The 12,110-nt window shown below is 38.5% G+C and overlaps 1 protein-coding gene across 1 annotated transcript in view; it reads right to left on the bottom strand.

Annotated features, from left to right (window-relative positions):
* pcbp3 (poly(rC) binding protein 3) overlaps positions 1 to 7,423 on the bottom strand; it is a 38,845-nt gene extending 31,422 nt beyond the window's left edge. Inside the window, exon 1 of the mRNA XM_041057166.1 lies at positions 7,310 to 7,423. The gene's annotated coding sequence lies outside the window, so the exon portion shown is untranslated. The remainder of the gene's footprint in view (positions 1 to 7,309) is intronic.
* Between the last annotated feature and the right edge of the window lie 4,687 nt (positions 7,424 to 12,110).

Below are 12,110 nucleotides of genomic sequence, written 5' to 3'. Positions count from 1 at the left end.
GACTTGGATAAGGTATCTTTTAATTAGTGGTGCAATGCTTTGCATGCACACTATTTCTTCCCGAAACACAGACTCACAAAGACACACACAGAGACACACAGACAGACACAGACACAGAGAAAGACAGACACACACACAGATGCACACACTCACAAACAGACACACACATAGTCAATAGTGCTGCCGCACCGCACACTATTGACACAGACAGACAAACAGACACAGAAACACAGACACACACAGACAGACACACACAGTGCGGTGCGGCAGTACCGCACACTAATGATGCAGACAGACACACACAGAAACACAGACAAGCACAGACAGACACACACAGTGCGGTGCGGCAGTACCTCACACTAATGATGCAGACAGACACACACAGAAACACAGACAAGCACAGACACACACATTGACACAGACTCATTCAGACACACAATTGCACAATAACTCACACAGACAGAAAATAGCACGATAACAGCACAATGCACCACTCTCATGATGTTTAGTTTTCATTTATTTTTGATGATGAATATGAACTAGCTGGTCACCATAGGGCTGAAAACTGCCCGCCAGTATATCGGTGCATCCCTGCTTCACACAGAAGTTTACCTACAAATGTGTATGTTCCACAGTCTGGTGCTGGATAGTAGAGATTATAAAGTGGCTCCATTCACTCCAGAACCAAACTGAAAATGTGATATGTTATAACTCAAGGTTTATTTGTTTTGTGTTTGAGGATGTTGAAGACAAACCAGTAGGCCATGGACCAGACAGTCCTGGGTGTCTTTGCCATAAAGAGGAAGGGTGCAGAGCTTACAGATGGCCTGGCAGATGTTGGAAGAATCATTGAAGGTGTGGAAGTGCTCCATGATTTTGATAACATTGCAAATGCAGTGGCCATTTTGTTTGGCCTCATGTACTCACTGGACTTGAGCTATCCAACAAACCTGACGTACACATTTGAGGTTCTGCAAAAACTTGTGATGGACTAGGTGGCAACAAACTCTCAACAAATCCCCAAGTGCTAAAGAACAAACTGTCTGAAGGGACATTTTAGAGAAGTGTTGTGCTCCTGAGCATCAGAGGAAACTTGGAGGAAGGATTCCATCCCAAATCATATGGCCGAAAACTGATTTTTGGGTCTGCATGTTGAACTGTTTGTGAAGAGTGGATCAGATACACTAAATGGTTAACAAAGTTAAAAACGTTAACAAAAGTAAGAGAGAATAACTCAAAAAGCAACACTGAGAAATTTGAATTTATGTCACAGAAGAGATCAACAGTGTGAAATGGAGAGTGATAGGTGAATATTGAGTTGTTGAAGGGAGGATGAGAGAAACAAATGAGCAATGTTTGGTCACAGCACCATACACATGGTTTCTAAGACCCTTCAGAAAATTTGCTATTATGTGTTGAAAATGTCAATTCGTCACTGAATGTGGTGGAATTCTTTTTTTTTGGTTTTGTTTATTTTTGCCTTTGTGTGTTAATTTTATAACTGCACTGATTTGTTTTTTTTAAGCCCTACAATGCTGATGTGACAGGTAGGAAACAATAATACAATTATTTTGTATTTGTATTTTCACTTGACATTTGTTTACTCTATTCATGATGGTTCTAAAAAATAATCAGTATATAAAGTTTCATGGTGTTACAGTAATTATGAGTGTGTGTGTGTGGGGGGGGGGGGTCATTGGGCAAAGCTGTGAATTAAAGAGAAACATTTTAATCTAAACATTTTTATTTTGAAATTGGGAAATATAACTAAATGGTTTCTTTGATATGCAGTAATTTTGAGGTATTACTCATGTTTATACTACTAACCATATTACCATTAGTGCTTTTCTGCCAAACAAGTTTGTGGTTTTAGTGTTCCATTGGCAATAAATAATATTTTTCACTCAACTAAGGTATTTTGAGATGAATGTACTTAACAAGTCCAACATAAATTCACTAGCTTTATACAATGAAAACTTTAAATACTGCTTATTCAAGTTAGTAAAGCTGGAACTACAGGGAGCTGTTTAGTTGATGTTACTAAATGCAGCTGAGTTAGAATTACATGAGTTGTGTTAGCGTAATCAATGTCTGTTTAGTTAGCTGAACACAGCCTGATCGATTAAAGTTCACTTGACCAGATTATATTGAAATGACTTATTACTTATTACTCTTGTTGGTTTCACATAAGTTAGTTATTTCCTCTGTAATTATAGTATTAGTTTGAACACAACACAGTTATGTGGAAATTGTTGACATAACTATATTAAGTAGATTAAGTACATTGGACAACTTATTTTTTTGAGTGTGTGGTACATTACCAGGAAAATGTATTGCATTTAATGCATGCTGCTTTCATGTTTATCCACTCTAATGATTCACTAAAAAATAAATAAATAAAACTAAATGACATTCCATATCCATTTTAAAGTGACTCTGGCAGCTCCAAGCAAAAGGTGAATATCTGAGCATTTTTGACTTCAAAATCCAGAATCATGTCAAATCACGTTTGCCATCCTACAGGTCTGTGATATGAAAGAAATATGAAAGAAGGAAGGATAAAAGTGCAGCGTCCTCTGGATGCTGCTGTATTTCCTGGCAGCTCATGAGAAGAAAGTTTGTATTTAAATATTTAGTTTGTTTTATTTTTTTAATCACTATGGGCAAATGAATATACCCGAAGTCAGAATGTAATTTTGGCGATTGTGTGGTTATAGTGGTCTCACTGAGCCGTTCAATAAAAAATAGTAAGCGTAATAACAGTAATAGTCAGCTCAAATGACAGCTGCACTATTTTAATCAGTAAAAGACTGAAAATATAATGTCAGGACAGAGGACTCTTATTTACAGTCCAGACTGTAAGTATTTAAACAGTGACACATTTTACATTTCATTGCTCTGACTGGTTGTAGGTCTATCCAACTGTGTCCAAAGGCATTTTGGTCTGTGACCTTTTAAAAAGCCCTTTGGAAATCAAAAATGAACTGAGAGGGACAAGACTCACTAACAAATGTGAATTGGTGTGGTGATGCCAGACTCCCTGTCCTGTGCTGTAAGAGTAAGATTCAGTTCGGTTATTGTTGAAACAAAGACCAATTTGGAGGTTGACACATAATTAGACATGATTAGATGCAGTTAAAACATTTGATTGAAAAAATAATGGTTATGGAGCTGAGAAGCAACTATACTAGACAAAATCTACATGTGTGGACTGATATATTTTTATCTTAAATTAAGTACATAAACACATCACACATCAGTCAAAACATCCACATCCCTTGTTTTCAATGGGAGCCCACATCGGCAGCATCTTGATGTGTGTCAACCTGTAGTGACATCTGTCAACTCTCTAGAAAAGCAGAATTTTTTTTTCCATTTTCTCCAGATTTTTTACATCCCACCTTGACTACTTCTTCTGTCTTTATGACACATCCTGTCTGGGCCACTGGCGTCATCTGATGTGTATTTATTGACACAAGCTCCTGATGTGGGTTGCACTTTTGTCTGATCATGGGCATGGCAAGTGGATTTTTACTCGCTGTAAACAAATCAAATCTTGATGAGATTTTAAAATAAACAGATGCTCATTTTTCAAATTTGCTAAATTATCAGTTTGAAATATCACAGAATGAATGAATGAAGTTTGGTCCTCTCATGAAATGTCTGCATAATTAATAATTTAGTGATAGTTTAATGACACTGTTCATCTTTCTAAAGCAGGAACAAAGCTTATCTACGACTCAACCCAACTCATGGGGCATGGAGCAATGTCTATGACAGCAACATTGCTGAATGGAAAGCCTGACTGGACCCAATGGCTACAGAAAAAAAAGACTGAACACCTTTGCACCCAGGTACCCAACTTCTGTTGCTTTCTCAAAAATAAGGACTGACCCTTGAGTTGACACTTTTGGTGATTTTCAAAGTTAGTGCACAAGTTTAGGACTATGGAGGACACTATGAGAAATGCCCAAATATTAACGGCATCTACAGTAGTTGCAGGAGTAGCCAGTCAGACAGAGGAGAGTAGGCTGTTTAGCTGCCATGTGGCACTTGGGTAACCCACTGCAGCATGTGAGAGTTAAATAGTGAGTCTCCAGGATCAGGTTACAAAAACTGATTTTGACCAGCTCATTAATATTTTACTTGGGCACATTTCTACAGAGTTTTACTGCTCCTCCTTGACTAGCTTAGGGATAGTACAGAGCTGCAGTAGGATATTTTAACACTTAAAAAACTTTATCTGCTACCATAGAATGCATATGTAGATTAAGTAAAAGAAGTCTTGGAAAGACAGTGCATGCATTAACCCCTCCTTCACTCATCATGATCCACAAAAACATCCTATGTGCCCCTGTCTATTCCCCAGTGGTTCCCATTGCACTGCCAGGTGGCTACGACTGCTGTCCTGGGCATATAAGTTACAATGTCAGCAACTATATCAAAGTGAAGTGTGAAATTGCTGAGAATAAGCATTTATACCCAGTGGAACCACCTTAGATTATATGTGAGCGAGTGCTTTAGTTTTTATGTACAACTCAGCACGTCTCCATGTTTTAGTTTGTTGTACTGCACTCACTCTTATCTTATTAACAATCAGATATTATCTCGTTCATAATTAGTCAACACGCCCTCAGTGTGAGCAACATGCACATAAACCAATATGTGCTCCACATCAGTGATTATTATGATACTTATTTGACCCTGAGGATTTAGGCTAAAAACAATATTTTACTTAGAGCTATAAAAACAAGCCGCTCTCTGTTATCAGCCGATGTAATTGGATCCACAAAAAACCACAAAAGAACTTCAATCAATATAAATTAAGGTTTAATAAGTGGTGTCTGAAATTAGTCTAATCACTCCAGGTGCTGTGATGTATTTTAAAGCTGATTAACATAGTTATTCAATTGAATGAATAATGCATCTTGTTTTATTTAGGCATTCAAACACTTGATGTGTCGTTATGATGTCAGATTATTATTGTGGCCCGTAGGATTTACATGATGCTTTTCAAAAAAAATTGTCTGTATGTGCATGTGTGAATTAAATATTTTGTGTCTAGTTAATCTGCCTGTATATCATATGCTACAGACACAGTATTATGGCCAGAGGTAGCAGAGGCACAGTGTTTTTTGCCTATAGGGTTATGAAAGGAAGCCAGTATCTGCTGACTTAGTCATATCAGTCCAAAGCAGTTCTCTTCAGAGAGAGCCAGCTTAGATTTTTTTTTTCCTCAGGATCAGTCTATTAAGCTTGGCTGCTAGTATTTATAGTCAAAACACACATACATGTATGCACAGGCACGTACAAACATGCTCAAAGGATCTGGTTCAAAGATTTGAATACAAACAGGCGGACAGACAGACCAACATATTCATGCAGGAAAACTTGAAAGGAAATCTGTGCACTTTTATTTCCTTTCGTCCCCCTCACTGTTAGATGTTTTTTTTTTGCCGTCTCTCTGACATGAAGCAGTGATGGTGGACTGAAGGCCTACATGAACCTTAAAAGAGAGTCGAAGCTAGATGATGTCAGTCACAGCAACACAGATGGGCTCCACTGTAATCAGACCTGGACATTATAGTCTGCTACACAGTTTCATGTTTCATTTGTTGTATATATTGTAAACTGCATATTGGGGAATTCGCAGAGGGAGAACGTCGAATTACACAAGAGTAAGACAATTATTCTTGGATCTTTCCAGTGAGAGACACAGACCAACATCTGAAGAAGACATACAATGACACTGAAAGGCAGCGGAAGATGGGAGAGTGCAACATCCTAGTGGACCCCCTTGAAACGGATATGTAAATCGACGTGTCAGAGCTGCAGCTAAAGGAAGTCAGAGATGTCAGCTCAACAGAGAGGCTGAAGAGAACAAGGGTGACCTGTCGGTGTTGTGGCTCAACCTGGCAAATGCACACGGCTCTATTCCACAGAAGCTAGTGCAGCTGACAGTGACCAAATATCACGTCCCCAGAAGACTCAGAGACCTCATCGCTGATTACTACAGCAACTTCAGGATGAGGAGCTCTTCAGGAGCAATCACATCAATCTGCTGAAGAGAGTGAAGAGAGCCCAGGACGAATTCTGGGGCAATCACCCAACGGAAGCATTCACGGATGACCTCAAAGTCACCACAGATCCTTTCCAACTCCCCATATAAACACCACTAGAGGGAAGGGTAGGTGCCACCTAGATCAGGACAAGGTGAGAGCAGCAGTGGAGGATATGAGACCTTGCAAGGCAGTGGGAATTAAGCGACAGCGAGCTAGGACAAGATGGAAGAATGTGGTTGAGAGGAAAGTGGCCTGGGCTGAGCTTTGGAAAGCCAAACCACAAAGCTTCCAAAACACACCAAAAAAAAAAAACTATAAGCATAAATTCCTCTCCTTATTTCATGATACCATTGGTACAGTATTTATCCATGACAAAATGTAATGAAAGACCATAATTTATACAGCAAACTCTATCATCATTGAACAGTGAAGTTTTTGACTTCCTGAGCTGACAAGAGCAGCACATATGCACGTTTAGCACTGTCTGATAGCATTACCTACATTTATTCCTACACCAGTCTCAAGAACTTTTTTTTTTCCTCAGGGGTTTTTGTATATTTCTTATGATTTGACAGTGATGTGCTATTTTCAAACCTGTCTGTTTTGCTTTTTCTTGGTAACACCTGACCCCTGGAAAGATCACAGAAGCTGTTACATTGACAAAGGGTAAAATCTGCCTTAAGGGATCCTCACACTCTACAGTTAAAAGTGGTAAACTGGACTCAGCAGCCCAACTGTTGATTGACGCACAATGACGTCCTAAAGTTATTGTAAGTTATGAATCTGAAGGCCCATGCATTTAATTAATGCACCAGTTCTGGCGCTTAAAAGTTGATGAGTTGATGCATCAGTTAAGAGGACTTGCTGGTAAAACACAAAAGTCATGTTCAGGAGTGGGGTGGCTGCTCTGCAGCAGAGTGACAGTACATGTGCAGGGGAGTGACTGACATATTTTTTCTATTTGTAGAAACAGAAATGAAGAGACAGAGATAAAGAAGAGGGAGGAGGTTATGGAAAAAGTGTGTTTGTTGTCCTGACTTCTAACCAAACAAAATCATTTGCTTTGAATGTAAGACTAATCCAGAACCATCTGACGAATGTCACTGCCAGTCGCACATCTTCCATCAACCATCATCCTTTCTAAAACTTCAAAGCAAGGACACCTGTCTGCATAAACTTATCTGTAATGGAAAGGAGGGAATCCAATCAATTTACCATTGACAGATAAAATGACTCTCGTTACTCACCAGATTTGTGCTGGATGTGTTCCCAGGGCATATAGGACACCAGAGCAGTGTGGACTCACACAGACACAGTTCATCAGCCTTTGGACTTCCCTTCAGGTTGATAGCCAGCCCATACTAAAGAATGCAACACAGAGTAAGAAAGATTTGTCTGTTTAAATGCATGTTTTTGTTTTTGTGTTGTTGGTTTTTTGTGTGTACAAGGCAGAATACCATGAGTCATTTGTGTTTTCAGTTCATTTTTCTCAAATTTGTATGAGCTATGTTCTTCAAAATGATGTAACACTGCAAAAATTGTACTGATGTTAACATAATCAATACATGGGTGATTTTTTTTTGTTGTGCCTCTTTTTCAAGACATTTTGAAGCAGACCACCAATCAGTATAAAGCAACTCATAGTGTACACAGGTGATTACAATATTAAGGTGTATCTGACCGAAGAGGGATCCTGAAAGTCTCCTAGGTTTTTTCTTCCAGGTCATGTGACCTGTGGCTGGCAGCCTTCCAGCAGAATGGGGATTGGATGTCTGGCCGATACACCTAAACAGATTACAAGACATCAACATATGGTAAATTGGAGTAATATGTTCAGTGAGACAAGGTAATTTCACAATTAGGTAATGGCTGAATCATGGGGATCTAACTGATGAAATGGTGGTCTAAAAGCTATTCTGACTGTCCACTGATTTGTAGCTACAACAAATCTCTGGCTTGCAAAGTTGTTTTGGCGAAAATGTCATCAAACAGTTGCCTATAATTACACACCCACCAGAGGCAGTACTATATGAGCATTCATTTACAGTCATATTTCTGGCCACGTGACAAATTTATCAAAAATAGAAAACTATTAGGGTGCTTATCTTGGAAGGTGCTGATTTACTAGGTTTGTCAGTTGTTTGGTGGGTTAATCAGAGATAAATTCAAAGATTCTGATAAAAACAGCTGTCTACAGTGGGTTGCTCAAAGTTGCTCAGACTCAACATATGGTAAATGTTCAGAGACTAAAACCAAAGAAATGAACTAAAAAGAGGGTTGGGTGTTAGTCATCAGATGTGATTTCAGCAACATGAGTGAACCCTTTACATTGCACTTGATTCAAATATTAATAAAAGCAAGGAACATATCATAATGCAGGTAGAAAAAAAGTTGAAGTAAATGAATGTAGAGACAAATGTAAAAATACTGCATTCAAAATTAACTACGAGTCTACAAGTACAAAAGCAGCAAAATACATGTAGCTACCTCAACAGTGTGTTAACTTGTTCATATGTTTAAGCAGCATTTAATGTCAGTGGGGTGTGCTAAATCTAACTACTTCTTACGGGAACTATAGCAATCAGAGGTGTAACAATACCTTCACACATGAATACATCAGTTACTAAAAAGATGATTCAATGAATTAATAAACAAAATAAATACAATACAATAAATCGACAATTTTTTACAGCTACAGAGCTTCTCCTGCTACCACTGTCATTAATGATGTTATGACTCATACAGTACTGTTTTTTTGGCTACTGCTGTCACTGTCACAACTACAGCTGTCACTGCTGCTAAGAGTAACATGTGCTGTTCAGGCTAATGTCAGTAAGCACATTTTAGAGCAGGTGGGTCGAAGTTTTCCAAACAGGAAACATGAGCTGTCACCCCTCCTTCAACTAAGGAAAAAAAATATATATATTTTGAAGAAATAATGGCCATATGACTCATTCTGATTTACACACTCTCGGAACAATTGTAACTTCTAATTAGCCTTTGGAAATCTGTGGCTGAGGCTTACTTTACCTCCATATACTAGATAAATATGTTTGATTATTCAGTGTGCCTGCATTTGCATTAAAATATGTGCATTACAGGGGTTGCTCCCAGGTTAAGTTTTCCACCAATACATGCCAAGTGTGAAGACCACAAAGGTGGTTGACGCAAACTGAAACTTATAACTGATTATGACGCATGGTGCAGAGAGGATAAGAACTGAATCTTTTTCTGTTTGTAGTTAGATGAGTTAAGTTCAGTATGACCACTTACTTTGCTGCGCCTCGCCTGCAGAAGCGTATTTAGATCAGATCAATTGTGGAACTTTAATTCAGTGGATCTGTCAAAGAGAGGAAAATACTGCTTCAAAGACAATACTGACTATCTAAAAGCACACCATGCACTTCTCCACTTGAATTCATTTCCAAAGTGATGAGTCATCAGTGGAAATGTTGTGCTAATGTTTCTTACATTGTGCAGATGAGATCACAGACAGCACTCCAGGGGGCGGAGGGAGAGGCCAGGAGAAGAATTCCTGTGAATGAGATGAACTTATTAATTCTGCTTTCATTATAACTTAAGCTCTGTACAGTAACAGCTCCCTCTAATGTCATCTGCTCATACCCCTCTGAGCATGGGCTCATTCATTCCTAGCAGCACCCTGCTGTGCAATTAATACACACACATACACAGGGTTTGAGTTCCCTCTGTGTGCAGCCAAGCCTCGTTTCTTCAGAAGGGGATCACTGCCCTCTGTTGGCGCTTCATGTGACAAACACCATTTAGTTAGAGGCAAATTGGATTTAATGAGTTGCTGCTGTTGTGCTTTGTTTTTGAACACATTACTGTAAGAACAACACAGTCTAGAACAGGTAATATAAATATAGTAAGAAGATAAATACAGGTACGACTAATACATTTTGAATGATAACAGAGCAAATTATCAACTTGTGAGGAGCAAACTAATTAGCTGATTGACAGAAAAATAAGTGGCAATTATTCTTTAAATTTTTTTATTTTTTTTTTATCAATTAATCTAAGCCATTTTAAAAGCAAAAATGATAACAGTCAGCTGGTTCCAGTTTCTCATCTGTGAGGATTTGAACTAGAACTAGAATGAGGAAGACTAAGAAATGAAGTGTGCTTCATTTTTTAGTTTTTAGTTTTTCTTTAAAACCTGAAATAATTGCAAAAGTAATTTGCCAGATACTCAAAGGATTACAATGGAAAACACACAAAAATAGCAAGATATTTGAATGCTCCTGAGGATTAAGTGTTGGGTTAATATATGCAAGCCCCCACAGGGATTTTAATAGTTTTAGAACAGTTATATTTTGCATACATCACACACCATGAGCAAAATACAGAGAGGGAGCGAGAGAGGGTGCATAACCTCACATAATCTAAAATTAACACACAGACACACACACACACACACACACACACAGACCCACTAATCTAATCCTCAGAAGCGGGGTGGCAATCTGATCTTTCCTTAGCTTTAGCGCTGCACTGAGGGTTGGGTGGGGGTGCGGAGGTCCCCAGAGGTGAAACTCTATTAGCAAGCAGCATGAAAGTCAATGGAAAGGACCCCAGTGTGCTCCAGTCCCCTGACAGTATTAATGTTTAATGATATCTAAAAAGGCTAATACTCATCCCTCCCCCTTCGCTTTTGCTCTTATCCTCTCATTAAATATCCTCACAATATCATCACCTCCTTAGATTAGAGCACTGACCCCGTCTGCTGAAGGACTCGCCCTTCACTGATGGTAAACGCATGTCTCTCTCTCATGCACACACACACAGACACACACAGCATCTCTGTATTTAAGATATGTTCAGAGGGGAGGCAGCAGAGGGTCATATATTAGAATATGGAAGTGTGAAATAATACTTTGTGTGCGCAAAGAAAATGATAGTACAGTTTATATCAATAAAGTGTTTGCAAATACATAACTCTGTGTATGCATGTGTGTCTCCAGCCAGCAAAAGTGTATCATTGTGGTTGAACTGTGTCTGGTTTCTGCAAGGGGATTCATTTAAATTAATAATGGCCCACCATTGGAACTCCACTCCCTGACACTAGGATCCCCAAGACCCCTGTTCAGTTGCAACTACAGGTCAGGTAATGATATCTAACCCGGACAGACTGTTTACCATTTATGTTAATTACAAAAATAGGATGGAGACGTAAAGCTAGAAAGATGGGACATCACAAACATTCAGAAAAGACTGTGATTTTTGAAAAATAAGCCCAATACATTCAAGAAAGTCTCAAAGATCAGCAGCATAATATCTTTTTTTTTTTTCTTTTTCTGTCATTCATGTGTGCAGGCATAACACTCACCAAGACCAAGACACTAATGTGGATAAGTTATGGGAAGGAAGCTGGCAAAGCATATCCGGTATACGTGCTGGGTGAGCAGCTTTCACTGGAAGCCATCCCAGCATCCCCCTGTGCATAACATTTCCTTATTTATCACTGTTTGCCAGCAGACATTCTGTAAGTCAAAGGACATTCTTAAAGTCCATAGTCATTTGCTGCAGAAAGCCAATGTTGGTACGTTTCACAACAAAATACATGCAAATGTGAAAATAGAGGTGAGCCTTTATTGCATACTTTATATTCGCTTCAAGAATTGTTTACAATGCGTGCAAAGTTATCTATCATGACCAAAAACTTCAGAAGGTTTATCCAAAAACAGATTCAGACTTTCAACTCCTGAAAATATTTTGCTGGAAAATCAGTTTGACAAGAACAACATAGATTTTATTACATCTGACAAGCAGTGTTGGTAAAACTTTAGCAGTATTCTGACAGTTTGACATATTGGCAGAAATGGTTGCAAGAAATGGACAAAATTTAAATTTACTGAGATCAATAATGTTTGCATTCTGATTTCTACAATTCTACATTGATTCATGAATTTCAAAAGTCAAGTCAGCACGTCAGTATTGAAAAAAAATTACAATTTGTAAAATGAGATATATTTACAATGCTACGAAAGATTATTATTAATAAGTGAACAGTGCATTTTTTTTCTTTTC

Source organism: Toxotes jaculatrix, chromosome 15, assembly GCF_017976425.1.
Source record: "Toxotes jaculatrix isolate fToxJac2 chromosome 15, fToxJac2.pri, whole genome shotgun sequence".
Classification (NCBI taxonomy): Eukaryota; Metazoa; Chordata; class Actinopteri; family Toxotidae; genus Toxotes; species Toxotes jaculatrix.
Note: the sequence above shows the minus strand (reverse complement) of the source record. Positions and strands in the feature narration are given on the sequence as shown.